This window comes from Camelus ferus, chromosome 7 (genome assembly GCF_009834535.1).
Source record: "Camelus ferus isolate YT-003-E chromosome 7, BCGSAC_Cfer_1.0, whole genome shotgun sequence".
In the NCBI taxonomy this organism is placed as follows: Eukaryota; Metazoa; Chordata; class Mammalia; order Artiodactyla; family Camelidae; genus Camelus; species Camelus ferus.
The window spans coordinates 9978575-10000768 of NC_045702.1; the positions used below are offsets into that span (position 1 = coordinate 9978575).

At 37.3% G+C, this 22194-nt stretch overlaps 1 protein-coding gene and 1 long non-coding RNA gene across 4 annotated transcripts in view; one reads left to right on the forward strand and one right to left on the reverse strand.

The window, feature by feature from the left end:
* MKLN1 (muskelin 1) overlaps nt 1–22194 on the forward strand; it is a 320903-nt gene that overhangs the window by 15200 nt on the left and 283509 nt on the right. For all 3 annotated transcript variants that reach the window (XR_004321257.1, XR_004321256.1, XM_032483347.1), the window contains exon 2: nt 4926–5049. The gene's annotated coding sequence lies outside the window, so the exon portion shown is untranslated. The remainder of the gene's footprint in view (nt 1–4925; nt 5050–22194) is intronic.
* The window catches only part of LOC116664801, a 109232-nt gene continuing 105390 nt past the window's right edge, over nt 18353–22194 (reverse strand). Inside the window, exon 4 of the long non-coding RNA XR_004321258.1 lies at nt 18353–21178. This is a non-coding gene — a long non-coding RNA (uncharacterized LOC116664801). The remainder of the gene's footprint in view (nt 21179–22194) is intronic.

A 22194-nucleotide genomic window follows, 5' to 3' on the forward strand; every position in this document is an offset into this window, starting at 1 on the left:
GAAAGTTCTATGTGAGTTCTCTGTAGCGGTTGCATTTTATCTATTGCTGACCTGGTTCATGACGGCCTTCACACAGGATTTCTCAGAGGCTTCAGGGAAGATCTGTCCCTGCAGGGACTTGAGTGTAGGATTTTCAGAGACTATTTCCAAAAACATCTTGCCAGTGTGTGGGGGTGCTGGTAAGAAGCCTATAAGGCTGGCTGTCATGCTTTTGGAGGCTGGGCAGCACTAAATCTGAATGGTGGGGAAGAGGTAAACAGGAAAAATCTGACCCAACCCATGTAGTACATTTGAAAATGCTGTATTTGAAAGTATTTCCATATAGAAATTTTATACTAAGACCATATTGGAGGTGGACTAAGTAATCAACTACATATATTCGATGAGTAGATAGGCTGTTCTTACCTGCCACCCCCTGGAGATGAAATATAAAGAATACAAACTTTGAGTAGAGCAACCCAAAGCTTTGATTTTGTGCTGTAACCTATGTGACATTCCTCAAATAGTCAGAGTTTCAAAAAGTACTTTGGTAGAATGTGTTTTTACTTCTATAACTGAAGACAACCGAAGGACCACATATTTCCCTTTATAAAATTATTTATGGTGACATCCAGGACCTGGATTATGAAAAAAATTTTTTTAGTATAATAAGAAGTTTATTACTCCTACTCAGTAGTTCCTGGGGGCTTTTGATGTTAAATCATACATAATTGGAGAAATACCAGGAATCTTCTTAATCTCAGTGACCATCTTTAATACAACCTCTATAAGGATCTCATTGCCAGGGACTGCAGGTATACCAGTCATGAAATCACGAGTAATAAAGATTCTAATAACCAAAGATTTCTGACATGAAGTTTGCTTCTGAAGTGGGTCCTGATCAAAAATGTAATGGGGTGTCAAAATTATCGGCATCTAGCTTTTTCCCAGCATACTCAGACTCCCTGAGAATGTTATGGGCCTCAAAATCAGCTAGGCGTAAAGTAATGAGCACCCCTCTGTTGTCAAGAAAGTGGGAGGTTCTTTAATTGGTGGGCCAAATTATGAAATAGAACCAGTTGTGGAATATTGAAGAACCTCCTGTTATAGCATGTTCCCTGGAGTTCGCCAGATGCATCAGGTGCTCTTATATGTGCTTTTGCTCATGCTGCACCCTCTACCTGCAACACCCAAATCCCCTTCTTCTTGGCGTGCTCAGATCTAAGAGGCCTTCCTCACTCTCTCAGATAGAGATCAGTCCCCTCGCTGTGCTCCCCAGACTGTTTCCATGTGCCCTCCGTCTCCACACCCACCACACTGAACTACAGTTGTTTGCTCTTCTGGCTCCCTCATTGGGCTAGGAGTTTCCTGACATCAGTGATTTTGTCTTCTTCCTATTTTCATCTTTTACATCCAGAGTAGTGTTTGCACATTTTGGGCACTCAATCAGTGTTTGCTGGATCGATGGATGAATGCTTGAGAGTGTGAATAAATGAATGAGTGAGTAAATGAATACATGAAAAGATCAGAAAAATGTTACCCACCCCCGAATGGAAGCTAGTACAAACATATAAGTGTCAGTGACTTTACATACATGCAGCATTAGCACATGTAATAGTACTTCCCAAATCCAGTTGAGATGACAAGATGGCTGCAGCATAATGCATATCACAAACAACTCGTAATATGTGTGGCATAAGATGGTGAGAACTGTGCTGATTAAAATCAGAGGTGGCTGTCAGGAACTGATTGGTTTTCATCTACATTTGGGAGAGAAATTCGATCTGTAGAACAGAGTGAACATTTTGGTCTTTGTGATTTCCTTTAAGCAAGGTATTTTTCATCTTAAAATTTAAGGGCAAAGTACATCTTAATAAATAGGCTTATCTAAAGCATGGCTTCATTGTTTAAAAAAAGAAAACGAAACCAGCTACTACACCTCTAAAATGGAAGTGACATTGAACTAGTCATTTCTCTCCCGCATGCCTCGGTTTCTTTCATGCATAATCTGTAAGATGATAATAGCCCTTAGTAGTATTTACATTATAAAAGTGTTGTTGCTGCAAATTAGACAGTATAAAACAGGTTACAATGTCTTCTTTGAGAGACAAGCACTATACACAAATGAGGTATTATTAGTTAGTTTTTCCTTTTCAATCTCTTTAAATGAGAATTAGATGAAAACTCTGCCCCTTAAGCAATATCCAGTGAGTAAATGATTATTGAGTGGAGTAAAGTGCAAAAAAAAAAAAAATCTTCGGCTGAAAACTCACTTTGTGCAGCTTAGCTAGCCTGTGCACCAGATAAAAATACTGTCTTCATCTGAGATGTTTACCACTGTTCTTTCTCTCCTCTCTGTGCTGTAATCACAAACTGAAGACAGTTAAGCCTTTCAGCTCAGTCATCGTGTGCATTTTAGAGAACACAGATATCCTGGAAGGATTTTAGAGAACACAGATATCCTGGAATGATTGCAATTTAGAAATAACGTTTCATTTACCCAAGCCATGCAGTCAGTTTTGCTATTGATTTAGGGCCTAAATGAACTATATCAAACCTTGACTTCAGCTCCTGGTCCCAAGGCTCGGGATCGCTATCCCTGCAAGCTTTTCAGGTTAGTTCCCGCCATGGCCTCTGTACCCCACGTTAGCACCATCCAAGCCAGAGCGTTCCTAGCTTCCTCTTGGAATACAGGTTACTGTAAGAAAGGTTGAGGAAGTAAGATTTTGAGAATTGTTGTGAATGTCAGAAACTTCACTTCGTGTCATGAGTGTGTGCAAACATGAGCGCAGTGGAAGGACGCCGGATAACAGATTGGGTGGTGAGAGAGCCGCCTGCCCAGCATGGCTGTGCCTGGCCTCTGTGTGTATGACAGCTTCAGCCCACTTCTAGTCCTTGGTGCCTGTTCTTGGACTGCTCCCTGCTCCTCCGCTCTCATCCAAACCGCTTACAGTGCGCATCCGTTATGTCCTGACGCACCTTCACTCCCTAGGACCAATCTTCAGTGTTGCTTGCATTGTGGTCATCTGTTTTCCACCAGACTCATTTATTTTGGCTTCTGGATTTTGTGGTCAGAGACTGGCCCCTGCATAGAGAGCTGCCTAGCCAGCTGTGGGGCCAGCAATCTGCTCCAGGCTCCAAGTTGACCACACTCCTCTCCCTCCCTCTGACTGGTCCCAGTACATGAGCTGTGGCAATAGGTGAGTGTGATGGTTGTGTCTGATCAGGTTTTTACCTATGAAGGTCATTTCATGGGTGGTCTGTGCAGAGGGTTCAGGTGTACATTCACGCACCGCAGTGGCCTTGGGCCCAGGAAGTACTTTAGAGGCTTAGGGAAGGGTCAGGTGTGGGAGAAGAGTTAGGAGGAGAGCAGGAAAGGCAGATTTAGTTCACTGTACAGTTTTAGCTACACCCATCACCGGTTAAGAGACCACAGCCCCCCACACACAGGCCATGCCTACCCAGACCATCACCATGTGGTCAACTGAGCTAATGTCAAGGTGGCGAGGGAGTCTTCACGGTGGCCCATTTCCCTACCTTTGGGAAGAAAATCTAGGGATTATATCTTCCACTTTTAAGGCGAATTGTTTGAAACAGTTGTCTCCATTCACTGGTTCCATTTATTCCTCAACTTGCTGTGACCTATCTTCTACCTCCACTGATGCTGCGCTCACTGAACTGGCCAAACACCTCCTTGGTGCTCCCTCCATGGTGCTTCTCACTCTTTTCTTACTTGATCTCATGACAGCATTAACCTCCTTGTTGAAATGTACTTTTCCCGTGTCCTCTGCAATACCTCACACTTCTTGTTTTCCTTCTGGCCATCTGCCTTCACCTTCTCCCTCTCTCTTTTTTCCAGGGATCGTTTCTCTGCCCATCTTCTAAGCTTTGGGTTTCCTCCGGGTCCTCTCCTTTGTTTTTTCACTTCCCTGACACTCTAGGGCCCAGTGTATCTCTTTCATCCGTGTGGATTCTATCATTGCCGATTGTACCCTGATGCTTCCTGAACCTGTATTCTCAGACTTCAAGATCAAACTGCCTACTTGTATCCTGTCAGTGTTCCCCAGACATCCCAAACCAAACACGACCAAGGCTGGACTCCTCCCCTTTTCCTCTCAAAATACAAAAATGATTTTAGCTTTCTTAGGGAGTAATAGCACTGTCCACCACAGCTGTTCAAGCCAAAAATCTGAGCAGCAGTTTTGACTTCTGCCCCTTCAAAACTCCAGCATTCAAGCCACCACGAATTTCAGTAGGCTGTGCTTCCTCTACGGCACGGCTTGTAAAGCTCTGTGTAAATCGGTCCTGTTTACTTTTCCAGTCTCATCTCTGACTATTCTGTCTCAGCTATCCTGAACTAGTTTCAGCACTCAGATACTCAGCCACTTCTGTCACCTTCAAAATGTGCATCCTCTGTGCCCTCCACTGAAACACACCTGCCCCACCTCTTTATCTGACAAACTCCTTCACACCATGTAAGTCTCTGTGTAGCAGTCCCTAAGTTCCAATTCTCCAAGTCTGGGTAAGAGTCCTTCCCAGAGCTCTCACTATTGTTCTCTCCCCAATACACTCCTTTATCAGAGCTGCCTTTCCTGTTTATCTCTTGCCCTCTACTGCAAGCTTTACTGGAAGGTCTCTGTAAGCAGGAACCATATTTATCCTATTGACCTTTGTATTCCTAGCACCAACAAAATATTTGGTACAAAATAGATGCTCAGTGAACAAAAATAGTATCACTATAAGAACGTAAGAACATAAAACACATTTCCAATCAGGGAATGCAATTAGGATTTTACAAAACATAGATTTACCAAGTCCCTCAACATCAAAGAGGCTTGAAAATTATCTAAAACTATTTCGAAGAATTTATCAATATTAGAATCATGAGCAGAGAGTAGTTACTAGAGGTAGATTTCAAATCTGTTCCTTCTGGGCTTATTTTCCAGAGTTCAGTATTCAGACTCTCTGAGCTGTGTTTTGGGTCACCCAAGCATTCCATCCTCCTGACTTTCCACAACATACTGGATTCATAACTCACTCCATACTTGAGAACATGGGGATTGGAATAAGGTAAGTGCTCACTTTTCCGTTTTTTCCTCCATTATTTCATTTTTAACCATACATGATACTTCTATAGCATTAATTTCAAAATTCTCTCTCTGGGGTCTTCATCAGAAGACCAGCTTCCCTGCTAGTCTTGCTGATCTCACAATGTTTGAGTAGCCTATGCATATGAAGGAATGTTGTGATGTCTCTTGAGGTATTATGTCGTTTCAAATGTTCTTTTTTGTTTCATGACTATTTGAATTTTTCATCATTGTTCTTTCAATGTTTCCTTATATGACTCCACATAGGAAAAAGTGAGTCTTAAGAAGTCAGAAAGACTTGTTGCCCACTTTGGGACACCTTTGGGGCCTGATGCACCCTAAGATTGCAGGGCGTGAGCAGTGCAGTCAAACTTCAAAAACAGCTCTGCTTTAGCTACACTGAGCATGGGCAACTCCTTCCCCCATTCCCACCGTCAACCTTCCCTAGCCCCTCACCTGCTTTAGTTTTTCGTTTAAAAAATTATTACTTATTTATCTTCTTATTTGCTTAATATCTATCTCCAAACTAGAATGTAAGCTTCATGAGTGCAAAGAATTTGTTTTGTTCACCTCTATATGCTCAGCGCTTGGAATTGTAACTGGTACATGGTAGGCTAGGCACCCAATAAATATTTGTTGATTGAATGAATGGTATCTTTTTAAAAAATTTTATAAGGCTGATGCACACTCAGGCCTCTAGGATTCTAATACAAGTGTGGTGTGCAAACTCCCCCTTAACACTTTGATTGATGGCTAAGATGATTACATGGATGGCAGGCTGAACAAATGTACAGATGACATAAAACTAGAAAGGATAACAAATAAGTTGGATGATACAATCAGAATTCCCCTCTTTCCATCTTATCCAAAATGTAATAATGAATCACATCTAACAACATAAAGTTTAATGGGGACAAATATAAAGTACTCAAAGATCCCAAAATTCAATTGTACAAGTACAGGTTGGGGGCGAGGTGACTTACAATTGCTCACGTAGGAAGATTTAGAGTCTCCTGTTGATTGTGAGTAGATGATGAGTCAAACGTGTGATGTAACTTCCAAAAAAATCAGTCTTTTGTTGTTTTAATAGAAATATAGTGTTCAAGTTGGGAAGTAGTTCTCTGGTGATTAGACCAGATTTGTTCTTATTTATGAATTCTCATCTTCAGTCTTTAAGAGAGACATTGATAAACAGAAGAGTATTCAAGAAGAGTAAAAAAAGATAACATGGGGTCTTGTAATCAGTGTCGTATCAGAAATGATTAAAGGAGCTAAGATTGTGTGTGGGTGTGTGAGGAGGAGGGGGAGAGCTAACATTTGTGGTTACCTTCCAAAGTTAGAGGGGCTGTCCTGCAGAGGAAAGGTTAGATCTCTTCTGGGTAACCTCAAATGACAGACTGAAGACCTGTGAGTGGAAGATGTAAGCATGTATATCACAATCCATTAGAATTCATCAACAATTACATTTGCCCAGTAACTGAGTGGACAACTGGTGAATGTTGTAATTTCCCTAACCCTGATGGTATTCAAGCAGAAGCTGGGCATTCATGCCCCATGTCCTGAATACATTTGTGATGGAAGTTCAAACACTGGGGTGAGGGGTTGGGTTAAATCACAATAACAAACACATATTGAATGCTTACTATATGGCAAGTCCCAAAATAAGTGATTAATTTGGGTTTTTGTAATACTCACATCAATCCTGCTAACTCCATCTTAGAGATAAGGAAAGTGAGGCTTAGAGGAGTTAAGTAACTTGCCCAAGGTCTTATACGTTGTTTGCAGAGCAAGGATTTTAACTTAGGCAGTCAAATCCCTGACTTTAACTTACTATTCTATAAGGATTCCCACCACTAGAAAATCATTCTTTCCTTGAGATTCTACCACTCTAATGAAGTAATTAAATCAAGGAGCTTATTATCTCCAGTCATAAATGATTCTATTGTAAATAGGTTCTTTCAGTATAGTATGCAGGCACTAAATTAGCCTGGGCATTTGCCACGTGTGGTACAGCACAGGGCCTGGCACACAATAGGTGCTCAATAACTATTTACTAAGGGAAAAGAATGAGTGGATGCAACCACACAAGCTGCATTTGAAATGACAGAATCCCAATCCATTGTGACTGAGGAAAAACAAGCACATTTCTGGGTGGTCTACTAAGGACAAAAAATGATAAGCCGTCCTTCCTGGTAGAGGCCTTGAGAATTCCTGCTCAGTTGTTTGGACAATATTCATTTAAATAAATATTTATTGAGTACCTGTCCTGTGCCAGGTATATCTAATGTGCTGAGGGTGCAGAGGTGAATCAGAGGATGCACTGTCCACTGTTAGATAAGCAAATTCTTATGATACAATGTGATAAGTGCTACAGCAGGTGTGTGTGTGTGTGTGTGTGTGTGTGTGTGTGTGTGTGAAGTATTACAGGGCACAGAGCAAAAAGGAATTAACTCAGCTTGGTTGAAGGAGTTGTCCAATACTTGTTATGTTTTCAAAATGACTGTCACATACATTGCATGAGTTTATTTGGTCTTCATAAAGACCATATGAAGTTGTGATCCCCTTTTGAGCATAAGATGAAATAGAGTATCATAGAGGTTAGGTGAATTCCCCAAGGTCACGCAGCAAGTAATAATAATTGCCGACATTTCTTGAGTGCTTAGGCTACCTGAGGCTCTTGTTCTAAGTCCCATTAAGATATTTAGCCTTCACAAAAACTCTATAAGGTCATGATCAATATTATTACCATTTTACAAATGAGAAAACTGAGGCACAAGACTTAAATAATTTGCCTGGGGTCACATAGCTAGAAAGTGGAAAAACCTGGATTTGCACCTACCCATTCTGGCCTCAGCAGGCACACACTTACCCACTGCACGAAAGCGCCTTTAACAGGTCCCCTGAAGAACTGGAACTCACACTTCAATTCTGACTCTGAGTTCAGCTTTCTTTCAAGTGACCTTGTTCTTTAGCAATATTCCATCCAAATGAAAATAAATGGTGTGTTCCTATATACAAAGAGAGGTTGTGTAGGTCAGGCATCCGTGAAGTGTTTTGGGAGAGGTATGGTAAAATCTAGAATACGCACTAGTTGTGTGTGCAAGGTTTTTCAGGGCAACCAGAATTTGGTCTCTGGTTCTCCAGGTCAGCCGTCTGGGCTCTAGAGATTATGGTTTGTTACACATAGAAACTAGCCACCAACTCTTACCCCGCAGCCTTTTAAAATTTAGTTTGAGTTTTTCTAAATGAAGATGACAAGATGTGAAACATTAAGAATGAAGTGAGTTAAATTTAATACTTGATACAAAAGTGAGAATGGAGACACAGAAAAGGAGAAATGAAGCACATAATTGCTTAAATTGTCCAAGCCTTCTCTCCATAATAAAAATTCTTGGATTGAAAAGTAGTTTAATCCACTATTATTGTACCTTAATAATTAGGTTGAGTTGGCTCTGTGGTAAATCTGAGAAAGAATTGGTTATTAAAATGAATGAAGTAGATTACTCTTCCTTCCATAATTACGACTTCAACTAATGTGGATATGACCTATGTGATTGAGTCTACTGCATTTTTAAGACATCCTTCTCCCATAATTTTTGGAGATTCAGTAATTTAAAAATCATCAACTGGCAGGGATTTCTGTGGTAGGCGGAGGGGCAGAAAAGGTCCATCCATGTTCTTTGACATTCTCTCCTTCAAAGCAGGTGGGGTTTTTTGGTTCTGTTTGGTTTTTAATGCTTTATTTTGTCATGTATGGAGACCTAGGAGATGCAACTGATTATCTTGGCCTTGTGTTTACAGATTTCTATTTTCTTGGCTTCATGTCCTTGGAAACAATTTTTTGATGGTGGCAGGAGGGTTAGTCATGTTTTATTTTTGTTGTTCCTATTTATTTTTAAGATCTTTTAGTTCACGTCCACTTATAAGGTGTTACATAACTTGTATTTACATATCCGCAAATAAAACATTCCTAGTAGTAACTTCTAGTACAACCTTATAGAGACAGTTAATAATTGGATGCCAATCAGAATGATTCTGTAGTATTAATAAGCTAGAACAAGGATATGCTTTGGAAAATTGGGTTTGAAATTCATAATTGGATTTAGCATTTAACATGTGAAATTTCAAGTTTCTTAGATCAATTTTTTTGAGTCACCAAGTAGCCAAATTCTTATAAACATATTTTTCCTCTTCATTACTGAGTCAACAAAAGTTGGAAAATTCTTTTCTCACATATTCTGTTCTTTAACTAAGCCTGGAGGTGAATGGCTTTTAAAAAGACTACATTCCGAACAAACAGTTCTACATGAAGTTAAGAGTAAACAAATAAAGCGGGCTCTGTTGGCACTTGGGATGTACGTCTAACTAGAACTGTCAGTATTTCGAACATATGATTTACTAACGCTGAGGTTTTTAATTCTTAATTTTGAATCCATTGGGATGAAACGAGTGAACCTGGTTGGAAATATGTCAAGAATCAACTTTCTCAGGTTGACCTTCAGTTTGTTGGTCACTAAATTGAAAGACTATTTATTCCCAGGCTTAAAGATGTCTGAGCCTTCTTAAATTTGTTAAAAGATCAAGGCAGAAAGCTAGTACTGCTCTGCTGCTGTGGACAGGTTGCCCTGTCCCTTCTCCTTGATGCCTCTTAGTCGTCTTCTTCATGAGACCTTGTCCATCCTAGCTGGCTCCATGTTTGAATGATATGAAGCACACTGCACCTCCTGCACATCTTCCAATGTGTCTGGGAGATAGAGAACCCTGTTTTCACAATGAGGCAGAAAAATATCAGCCTTTGAGCTGACTTGACTTACTTTCTAGACCAAGGCTCCACACTAAGCACCAAAGACTGCTACACATGTTCTCAGTCACCAGTGTTCGTAACTTAAAAGTGGTTAACACATGATTTACAATCAATTAGATTACCGTGTGATCTTGAGCAAGCAACTTAACCTCTTTCCAAAATAACTATTTCACAGGGTTATCATAGTAAATAATTAAGATTAACTATGAAAATGCTTAGCACAAAGCTTGGCACATAGTTGCAAGTGAAGGTTGAATTATATAAAGTGTATAATTAATTACGCATGGAACCTCCAATGGACAAATGAACCCAAATCGACATTATCTGCCTGTGATCAGTTGTTAAATCAGAAAATTTCACTTCTAAATGAATAATTACATCTACCAATGACTTTGCTTTAAAGTCTACATTCAGAACAAAATGTTTCTTAAGTGCTAATCTGTTCATGTATTTCATAACAGGAGCTGACTATGGCTTCTTTAGAGAAAATTACTTGTGAACAAAAGAAGAAAATTAGATAAATGGAAAGTCTTTATTTCAAAATAAATGAAGAAGGGACAGCTATCTGATTATAGAACATAGAATATGTCTATATGTAATTACAAAATAAAATTTTATTTATAAGTTGGTTTTTTAAATTTTTTCCTGATATCAAAAGACTAATTTTCTCATAATTGAATGACAAATCCTGCAGTACCTTGTATTAACTATTAATATGCTAAAAATACCTATTAACTGTCTTTTTCTTAATTGTATCTACTGTCATGGCCTTACATTTCAGCGACACAAAAGGAATGATTTAAACTGTTTGCTCTCTCTGCATAGGAGAAAGTAGGAGAGAGACGCATTCTTCTGATGCACTTAATTATGAAAAAAGGACTCTCCCAAGTTGCCAGGAACTAACATGGTAGTAAAGTTACAAGAAAATTTTATTAGGAAAACTTTTCTCATCTGCAAGTTATTTGACTGAAACCCAAGGTGCTGAATTTCAGCACAAAGGTGACTTTGGAGGAGAAAGTTTGTGCCAAACTGAATCAGTTGTTTTTGTGTTATGTAAGAAGGAGGAAAAAAATTTAACCGCTTACTCCTAAGCTATAAATTTAAGATTACCCCGTTATACCAAATGAGAGAATTTTTTTAAACTTTAAACTTTACCTTAGCATTGTATTTTCATGAACTATTATCTGTACCCATTCAAAACTAAATATAATTAAATATTAAGTAATTTGCCTTGCCTAATTATATTTTAAAAGTACAAAGTTATTTTATTCATTGTGTCAGAAGTGAATTCTAGTTGAGTTGTGAAATGGTATTGTTAAACATTAAAAGATTTTCCTTTTAAAATATTTTTCCTATTTATATAGACTATATGTACAGTATAAAAATATAGAATATACAGTACAGTAAAAACAAGAAAATAAAAATTACCAAATCACCCATAATCATATCATCCAGAGATAATCACCATTAATATTTTGTTTTATTCCTTATGATGAGTGTTTACACATATACACACACACAAGCCCATTATGTACAAATGTATATTAATGTTTTATTATAGAAAATTTAAAACTTAAACAAAAGTAGACAGAGAGCATAAAGAACCTTATGTACCCATCAACCTTGATGACCAACCAACTTATCAATTCCCTCTTCTTCTTCTTCACTCATTTTATTTTAAAGCAAGTCCAGAAATTGTATCATCTCATCCACAAATACTTCAATATGGATTTTTAAAAGACAAGGCCTATTAAAACATAACCATTATCACATCCAAACTAATTATAATAATGAATACCTTAATAAAATGAAATAATTCAGTCATTGTTCAGATTTCCAGTTATCTCACAAATGTCATAATTTATAGGTTGTTTGAAGCAGGATCCAAATAAGGTTCACATGATGAGCCTGGTTGACATGTCTGTTAAGTCTTGTTAAATATATATGGGTTTCCACTTAATTTTTTTTCTTGCGATTTATTTGTTAAAGAAACTAAGTTTTGTCCTATAGAACTTGCCCACAACCTAGGATTTTTCTCATTGCATCCCCAATGTATAGTTTCACATGCTTCTCTGTCCTCTGTATTTCCTGCAACTATCTACAGGTTTAACAGATTCAGATTTTTTTTTGCAAGACTACTTCATAGGTAATGATGTGTTTTGCCATTAGGAGATGCATAATGTGTAATGATCTCTTCTTTTTTTTTTTTAACATTTTTTATTGATCCATAATCATTTTACAATGTTGTGTCAAATTCCAGTGTTCAGCACAATTTTTCAGTCATTCATGGACATATACACACTCATTGTCACATTTTTTCCTCTGTGAGTTATCATAACATTTTGTGTATATTTCCCTGTGATCTCTTCTTTTATAATATTACCTGGAATCATTTGTTTCTTAAGGATTCAAAATCGTGATATTTTAATCCTATTATTCCTTGAGTTGATTTTCTGGCATGTGCCAATACTGGCCAAATAGATGTTTTGTGCTTTTTGCTTTTTATGTTTTTTTGTTTTTAATTGTCATTCAGACTTATTAATTGAAACATTTAATTTGTTTCAACACATTTATTATGCTTATTAAGACTTAAATTATCCCTTATTTGGCCTGTGTTAGCATCTTCAGTTTGGCTCCTGACTTTTGACATGACCCTAGTAGTCTTTGATCGTGCTTCAGCTAGTTGGTATAATAAGATGGTCTAGGCTCATCTTGTAGAATTCCACACAGTTCAGATCTAGTTATGTTTAAGATGAGTATATATAAATATAATATAAAACCATAAGATAGAAATTATTTATAATATCAAAAGCCTGGAAACAACCCAAGTGTCCATTAATAGAGGACTGATTGAACAAAGTATGGTATAATCACACAATGGAATTCTTCGCACTTATAAAATGGTATTAGGGATCTTTAGGAAATATTTCAATGGGTTAATAGCTAGGATATATTGTAAGTAAAATAGCAAGGGGGAGAAAACTCAATCTAGGATGCTGCCATTATGTAAAAATGAATATAAATGTATATTTACATACATATATACACATGCATATATACATACACACACATATATGTATACGTATATATTCTCTTATATTGAAAAACAAACAATGGAAGGATAAATGGCACAAAATATTAGTTACCTGTAAGAGAGGGAAGGGAATAAAATGGAAGGGATGAGGATAGAAGCTAGATTTTTTTGAATTTACCTCATTTTGTAGATTTGACTTTGGAATATTTTAAATATTTTACATCGTTATAAAAATATTAATTTTTAATACATAATTTCTAACTTTTGAAAAGCCTAACTGTATCCAGTTGCTGGCATACAGAGCACTGTTTCAAACAACTTTAAGACACAGTAATTTGACTACATTTCCCTAGTAGGATATACTCTAAGGACAAAATGAATTACAAAAACACTTTTATCAGGTTTTGGTGATTGAATTATTGGTGGTAATGTCAACATTGGTATTCTGAGTAATATGGAATAAGTAAATATTAATTATGGGATATTCTAATTCTACCACACTCGGTGTCCTTGAGAATCAAGACTCTCAGCATGAAAAGAAGGAGATATAGATGTAAAAGAGAAGAGGTTGGATAAAAACCCTGTAGTTCCGAATTTGAATTGAAAGTCAGTGATATAAACTTATGATCCATGTGTTTATACATAGACATATTCCCAGCTCCTCTGTTCACTGAAAAGACCTGGAAACAGTGATTAAGCCAGTAGCAATGAGCAGCCCTGGTATCTGTATTATGATCTGGCTGAGGCAGAAAAAAATGTCTATGCACATATGTGTGTGTGTATATATATATATATATATATATATCATAATTACATATAGTCATATATACATACCTTGAATATATGTGTAATATCAGTTATTTAGCCATTCTTCTATTTCTGGACATTTAGATTGGTTTCAGTTGTTTATAGGTATATATAACTATGCAGTAAAGCCTTTTGCACTTGTTATTTCTTTAGTACAAATTCCTGTAAGTGCAATTACCTGGCCAGAGGGTAGGAGCGTATTTAAGCTTGATTAGTATTGTCAAATCGCCTCTAGAAAGGTTACACCAGGTTACACACCAAGCAGCAGTGCAGGAGAGTGGCTGCTTCATCCCATTAATACTTGGAGACGTTTATAATGACGTGTTTCTGCCAATACGATCTAAGTCAGAGTCAATCCTATTTTTTTCTTTGTTTTCCCCTCTTTGATTTTCTTCTAGAGAAACTTTAAAAATTAAGCATATCACATGGCTATATTTCAATAAAGGAAAGAAATAAAAGAAAAGGAAAGAAAAAGAAAAAAAAGAATACCACATGGAAAAACTACACTGATGTCATATTTTAAAATTAACATTATGAATTAATAACTATGTATCAACAAAGATTAGAATGGCCTTATCAAACTAAACGTCTTACTTACACATTAATATGTGGAATGGCCTATATACTTCAGTTGCAAACATACGTTTAATGAATGTATTAAGATACTAATTTTTATAGCTTTTTGGTAATTTGGTAGCTACTTTTGAAATTCCTGGGAGTTTCAGTCATACCTTACCTTTGCAGAACTCATTAGATGCAAAGCCTTATTTCCCAGACATAGTTTGGAAAGTTAAGTAACTTTGCAAACATTACTTACATGTACTTTGTATAAATAATACCATATGAACCATGAAAGCAAAAATGAAAGTAGATTATGGATTATAAAAGCATACACTGTTGGAGCTAGAAGGATCTTAAAGACCATCTAGTCTGATCTCTTCACTTTATACTTTGGGAAACTAAGGCAAAGGGCAATTATGTAACTTCCCTGAGGTCATACAGCTAATTTGTGACAGCAAAATAAAAATCGAAATTTAATTCAATATAGTTCCCTCTCCATGTAGCTTCTCAGAATTAGCAAAACTTGAAGGCAATATGCAAAGATAAAAATAATTGTTGTGTTAGGGAAATGGTACTTGAGGTATCTCCCTTTGAGATTCTATTATTATGCTATGTTTTCAAGAAAAAGCCTGAAGAAGATAGACCAACAACTACATTATAAAATCAGGTAAACAAGCACTTCTGTTATTTGAAAGCTAGAAATAAACTATTCCACTTGCAGGAATGTATAGCAATCAAAATATACACCATCGGAATTCCATGTATGTGCATATATATATACTCATACTATTGCAAGCACTTCATTGACATTATCTCATTGAATTCTTTTTTTTTTTTTAATTAATTTTTGGAGGAGGTACTGGGGATTGAACCCAGGACCTTGTGTATGCTAAGCATGTGCTCTACCACTTGACCTATACCCTCCCCCGCATCTTATTGAATTCTGACAAGTATCTTAAGCATAGAGATTATGTGACTTGCCTCAGGTAATCTTGAGTGTCAGGGTTAGGATTTGAACCCAGGCAGTCATAGATACAGTGAATAGTTTGCAGTTTCAAGCCTCAAAGGTCAATTTCATTGCTATTGCAGGGTGCTGTCATTGACTCTCCTCAGCTCCCTCCCTACAGGGTCAAGTTTCCACCTTAGAATCCATTCATTTGAATAATATGTAGAAATTCCTTAGAGCAAACAATTTTAGATAGTTCTTCTAAACTCTCTGTCTGCCATTTACTAATTATGTGACTTTTCATTCCTCATCTATAATGTGGGTATGACAATACCTACCTCATTGGATTATTGGAGGACTAAATGATGTAAATTGTATCCACTTTTTAGCAGAATATCTGGCTAACAGTAATATTCAATAAGCAATATCTGCTATCATCAGCTCTCATTAACATCATCATCATTGTATTATTAATATCGTTATGAACATCATCATCATTATTTCTTCCCTCTTGACTACTTTTTAAATACAAAACTTCATGGTAGAGGTAACACATTATTCAAGAAGCTAATGACTCATCAGTTGTTTTTCTCCTGATAGGAGAGAGCAGAGAGGTGGTAACACAGGGGGAGGAAAGGGAGAAATGGAATAGAGAAGTCGGGGGACCCTGAAGACAGTTTTACCTCCAACTGATTGGGATAAGTTTACAGAACAGTTCACTTGAAGTCCAACTCTTATGTGGGATCCTGTAACCTTATCGGGTTTCCAGAAGGCCTGAGGGAATGAGGAAGACCACTATTCGCAGGCTGTGGAGACAGACTGTCTGTCGCTGCCCAAGGGATCCCATGCACTGTGGCCACCTGCCTGTCCAGTGCAGGCAGGGGTGCAGGGGTGGAAGAGGGCAAATAACCTTCAGCAAATGCATCTGTTTACTGTGCCTGGAAACAGGCCTTTGGTCATGGAAAAATTTCTCATTGTACCCATAGGTACAGAACACATATTGCACAATACAAAAGATCTTATTAAGACTTTCTGCTAACCTGTGTACATGCTGTGCTTCAAGGTTAGCGCTGTGTGCCATTTCTGAGGTGTGATTCCACTTTCTACACAGGGCTAAAGTCTAGAGGTGATTTGCAGGAGCAACCTTACACTTTCCTGTGGAATTCTCCTCTGGTCATGGATGCCTGAAGTCTTACTTTTTTTGCTATGGGTTCACATCCTCTTTTATTTCCAGTATTTTATTTCTCACTTTTCATTGTTATGAAAAGAACATAAGCACGTGGTAAAATATAAAATGGTGAAAGAAGTGTTCAGGAAAAGTATACCTCATTCCCATCCCCAGGGCCACTGCCCCGAAGTAACTATTGTCCCTTCGTTCATTCAGAAAACATGGTAGAGCGCCTTCTCTGCAGCAGACACTGTCCTAGATGCTTAGGGCTGAAGAGCAAACAGGTAAGATTCCTGCATTCCATTAGGAGTTGATGGACCACAAAAAAGATACAAAAGCAAATTATCGTATTGAATTTTAGAAAGTGATCAGTGCTACAAACAGAAACAAGCAAGGGACAAGGATAGAGTGATCAGGGTTGCTGACATGATATTTGAATGAAGTACTGAAAGAAAAGAGGGGAGGAGCTATCGTGGGGTGTTCCAGACAGAGGGGAAGCATGTTTAAGCAAGGCTGGCATGCTGTGGGGACGGATTTTAGAATACTTATTTATTTTTATTTATAAAATACTTATAAAGCATCTACCACAGACCAGGCACACTTTTCAAAATTAATTTTTATTGAAGTATAGTCGATTTACAATGTTGTATTAATTTTTGATGTACAGCATAGTGATTCACTTACACATATATACATATTTCTTTTCATATTCTTTTTCATTATAAGCTATTACATATATACTGAATATAGTTCTCAATGCTATACAGTAGGACCTTGTTGTTTATCTGTTTTATATATAGTAGTCAGTATCTGCAAATCCTGAACTCCCAATTTATCCCTCCCTACCCCACTTCCCCCGTGGTAACCATAAGTTTGTTTTCTATGTCTGTGAGTCTGTCTCTGTTTTGTCAATAAGATCATTTGTGTCCATTTTTTTAAGATTCCACATATAAGTGATATCATATGGTATTTTTCTCTTTCTGGCTTACTTCACTTAGTATGACAATCTCCAGGTCCATCCATGTTGCTACAAATGGCATTATTTTATTCTTTTTTTTACAGCTGAGTAGTACTCCATTGTGTATATATACCACATCTTCTTTATCCAGTCATCTGTGGTTGGATATTTGTTTCCATGTCTTGGCTATTGTAAACAGTGCCGCTATGAACATTGGGATGCATGTATCTTTTCAAATTAGAGTTCCCTCTGGATATATGCCCAGGAGTGGGATTGCTGGATCACAGGGTAAATCTATTTTCAGTTCTTTAAGGATTCTCCATAATGTTTTCCATAATGGCTGCACCAAACTACATTTCTACCAACAGCATAGGAAGAGTCCCTTTTCTTCACACCCTCTCCAGCACTTATCATTTGTGAACTTTTTAATGATGGCCATTCTGACCAGTGTGAGGTGATAACCTCATTGTAGTTTTGATTTGCATTTCTCTGATAATTAGAATATTGAGCATTTTTTCATGTGCCTATTGGCTATTTCTTCATTGGAGAAATGTTTGTTTAGGTCTTCTGCCCATTTTTGGATTGGGTTGTTTGTTTCTTTTTATTGAGTTTTATGAGCTGTTTGTATATTCTGGAAATTAAACCCATGTCAGTCACATCATTTGCAAATATTTTCTCCCATTCTGTAGGTTATCTTTTCATTTTGTTTATTACTTCCTTTGCTGTGCAAAAGCTTATAAGTTCAAATAGGTCCCATTTATTTATTTTTGCTTTTATTTCTATTGCCTCGGTAGACTGCCCTAGGAGAACATTGCCACAGTTTATATTAGAGAATGTTTTACCTGTGTTCCCTTCTAGGAGGTTTATAGTGTCTTGTCTTATGTTTAAGTCTTAAGCCATTTTGAGTTTATTTTTGTGTATGGTGCGAGGGAGCATTCTAATTTTATTGATTTACATATGGCTGTCCAGCTTTCCCAATACCACTTGTCAGAAAGACTTTTTCTTCATTGTATATTTTTGCCTCCTTTGTTGAAGATTAATTGACCGTAGGTGTGTCAGTTTCTTTCTGAGCTCTCTTTTCTGTTTCATTGATCCATTTTGTGCCATTTTGTCTGTTTTGTGCCAATACTGTGCTGTTGTGATTACAGCAGCTTTGTAGCGTGTCTGAAGTCTGGGAGGGTTATGCCTCTAGCTTTGTTGTTTTTCCTCAGTATTACTTTGGCAATTCTGGGTCTTTTTTGATTTCATATAAATTTTAGAATTATTTATTCTAGTTCTGTGAAAAAATGTCCTGGGTAATTTGATAGGGATCACATTAAATCTGTAGATTGCTTTGAGTAGTATACAGGCCAGGCATTCTTGTTAAGTACTTTATATGTTAATTCTGTTAATCCTTGCAACAAGCCTGGGCACTCTTATCATCCCTGTTGTAAAGGGAAACTGAGCCACAGAAAAGTTAGGAAGGGTGCTCAAAGTCACAGAGCTAGTGAGCAGTGAGACCTGGACTTTAACTGGGGCTGTCTGGCTGTGTCTGGCCCATGCCACTGTTGTACTCTGCTGCCACACAGTAGGCAGGTGGCACTGGGGGGTGTGGGGCCATCCTGAGGGTGAGATGGGAGTGGTGGGAGAGCTCCAAACAAAAGAATGACAGGTACAGTCTTTCAGAAGGTTCTGACACATTTACATGCATTTATGTTTATGTATATGCGTGTGTCCTTGAAGTTTGTGCCCTCTTAGTAGTTAATATGCTTAATGTTAAAATGTAAAACAATTTACATTTATGAAAAGGTGAGAAGGGCTTGATATTATGCATGCTGTAGTTAAAAATGATATCCTATCAAATAATATTTTGGACATGGGTGATCTCTTCTATTTTTAAAGTCTTACAAATACTTCTCTATTCTGGGGCTCTGGCAGTACTGTGTATCTGACCATGCTTCCCTCGGACAACAAATCAACTTTCTTTTTTTAGCGATTCAGTGGTTTTTAGTATATTCACAGTGATGTACAACCATTGCCATTATCTGATTCCAAAATATTTCCATCACTCCGGACAGAAACTCTATACCTGTTAGCAGTCACTCTCAATTCTCCCCTCTCCCTAGCCCTTGGAAACCAAGAATCTGTTTTTTCTCTCTATGGATTTGCCCATGGTGGATATTTCACATAAATGGAATCACACAATATGTGGCCTTTTGTGTCTGACTTCTTTCACTGAGCAACGTGGTTTCAAGGTTTGTCCATGCTGTAGCATGAATTAGTACTTCATTTCTTTTCATTACTGAATAATATTCCATTGTATGGATTTATCACATTTTGTTTATCCATTCATCAGTTGATGGACATCTGGGTTGTTTCCACTTCTTTGCCATTATGAATAATGCTGCTGTGTACATTTGTTTACAAGTTTTTGTACAGACATAAGTCTTATAATTTTCTTGGTTATACCACTGAAATTGCTGGATCATATTCTAACTGTATGTTTAACTTAGCAAATCAACTTTTGAGTACAATGTACTGCATAGCACCTCACTACTTACAAGGGGAAAATCATAGGAACAAGTGGTTGCTTTAGCAGATGTCCTATCCTGTACTATTTGTATGAGAAGGTAGCAGATTAGTGGTGGTGCCTACTTCTTGGGGTTTAATGTGTCAGTATTGAAGGTCATTCTCCATGCAGATGCCACTTTTTGTGACCCCCTCCATATGATAGATGGGGATTAGCCATGAGGAAGTTGCCTTTGAAGTAACTGAAGTGCTTGGCTTGAGTAACCCAGTCTCCCCAGGTACTCCTAAGAGCATCATAGCTAGGGTCAGTCTGGAGAAGTGAAGGCTTTGAGAAGATTACAGAGTTCTCTAAGAATAATATTAAGAAAAATAATAGCAGCCCCAACCTTTTAGCATTCACTACACACCTAGCATAATGCTAAATGCTTTATAGCTTTTGTCAAAACCTGGACTCTCCACTACAGTAACCACTGGCCACAGGTGGCTTATTAAGTGCTTAAATGTTGTTAGTTTGAGTTGAAACAAACCATATGTGTAAAATACACATTGGATTTTGATGACTTAGTACCAAAAAGAGAACATAAAATATCTCACTAATATTTTTTACGTGTTGAAATGATGTTTTGGATATGTTGAGTAACATATATTACTAAAATTAATTTCACCTGTTTCTTTTTATGTTTCTTAATGGGGCTACGAGAAAATTTTACATTACATATGCGACTCACATTTGTGGCTTGCATTATATTTCTATTGGATTTATTCTAGCACTTATTCTAGACTATTCTTCACAGTAATTTGATCAGCTGGACTGTATTATCATCCCTACATTATGGGTGAGGAAATTGAGGCTTAGAGAAACTTAAGTAAATTGCCTGTGATGATACAGCTGTGGCTTAAGCACAAATCTGTCTGTCTCTAAGCCTGAATTCTTACCTATTATTCTAGGCTGTCTCCCCATAGTCCAGAAAAATAACCCATGTGATGCAGAAATGGTTATGATGATTAGCTATGGCAAAAAGCTGTTTTCACGTCTCCACTGTAGCGCACAAGAAAAATTGTTCCTGCCATCCTGTAAGGTAGAATGTAGGTTGGATTTGGGGAAAATTGCCTAGGGGAAAGTTTCTGAAATACTAACTCTTTGTAACAGTTTGGGGCTTACTTGCCAAAGATGGAAGGTAGATGAAACTACTTCAGAGGTTACTTTCATTTCTATGATCCCACATTACAATTCACGTCAGATCCACAGGTCAGTCACTGCTGTAATGCTCAGAGGGAGATAGAGCAGAGGGAGATGAACGAGTGCTTCCATTTCATTCTTTTTCCCTGTAAAATGTAAGGCTTTAATTTCATCCCATTTCATTTGAATTTGTGAAAACCTCAATGGGACATTCTTTACAGCAATGCTGCTCTTTTCTAAGTTGCAATGAAGAGAAGGCAGCAAAACAGTTTAGGAGAGAAAGTCATTCCTTTTCTCCCCCTCGCCCCACTACTTTAAGTCATTCTCTAAAATATGTGTTTTAACTCAGTCAGATCTTGCTTTTCCTAAGGCATCAGTGTTCATCACTCAAAAATAATTTTCATATGTGCATACTAAGACTAGCTATTGCTATATTGTAAATATTATAACAGTTTTATTCTCATTTTATATATACTCATGTATAACATGTATCATGAGTATAATTTACTTATTTAATTTAAAATATCAAAGGGGAATCCCAGTTTAGAACACTAGCTCCTTGAGCTATTTTTCCAAGATGGGAAGGCCAGGGGAGAATTGGGAGAATTGGGAACTACGCTTTGTCTCAGGGTCTCATCCCAAATGTTTAAACCCTTTCATGTTCTTAGGATCTAGAAATTGCTGCCTGCTGTTAAGCAAAATCACACACATTTTTTTTTTCTTTTTTCCCCAATCTACAGGTTTACAGCATACCAAGAAACATAGCAATTTGACTCCTAAAAGATTAAGTTCAGCTCAAAAATCAAATGCTAAGTAGCAAAAAGTTTCTAGACCTATAAATACCATGTTTTTTAAATTTTTATTTTTTAATTCAGAGTCAAAATTTTAGTGCCCTTAAATTAGGTTCACTTTGGCTTAAATAGCTACATGAAAAATAAATTTCAGCATTTGTTTTTTGTTTAGTCATCCTTCCTTAAAATTCCTTAGCTGTTTCAAATGTACTTCAGATGGGATGACAATGAGCCACAGAAAGAAGTCAGAAAGATAGAATGGTATTGGGGAAGGTATATGGAGCTGGGAATCACATGACCTGAATTCTAGTTCTGTTTCAACAACAAATTAGCAACAAGGCCTTAAAGAATCTAAGTTCCACAGGTATTTA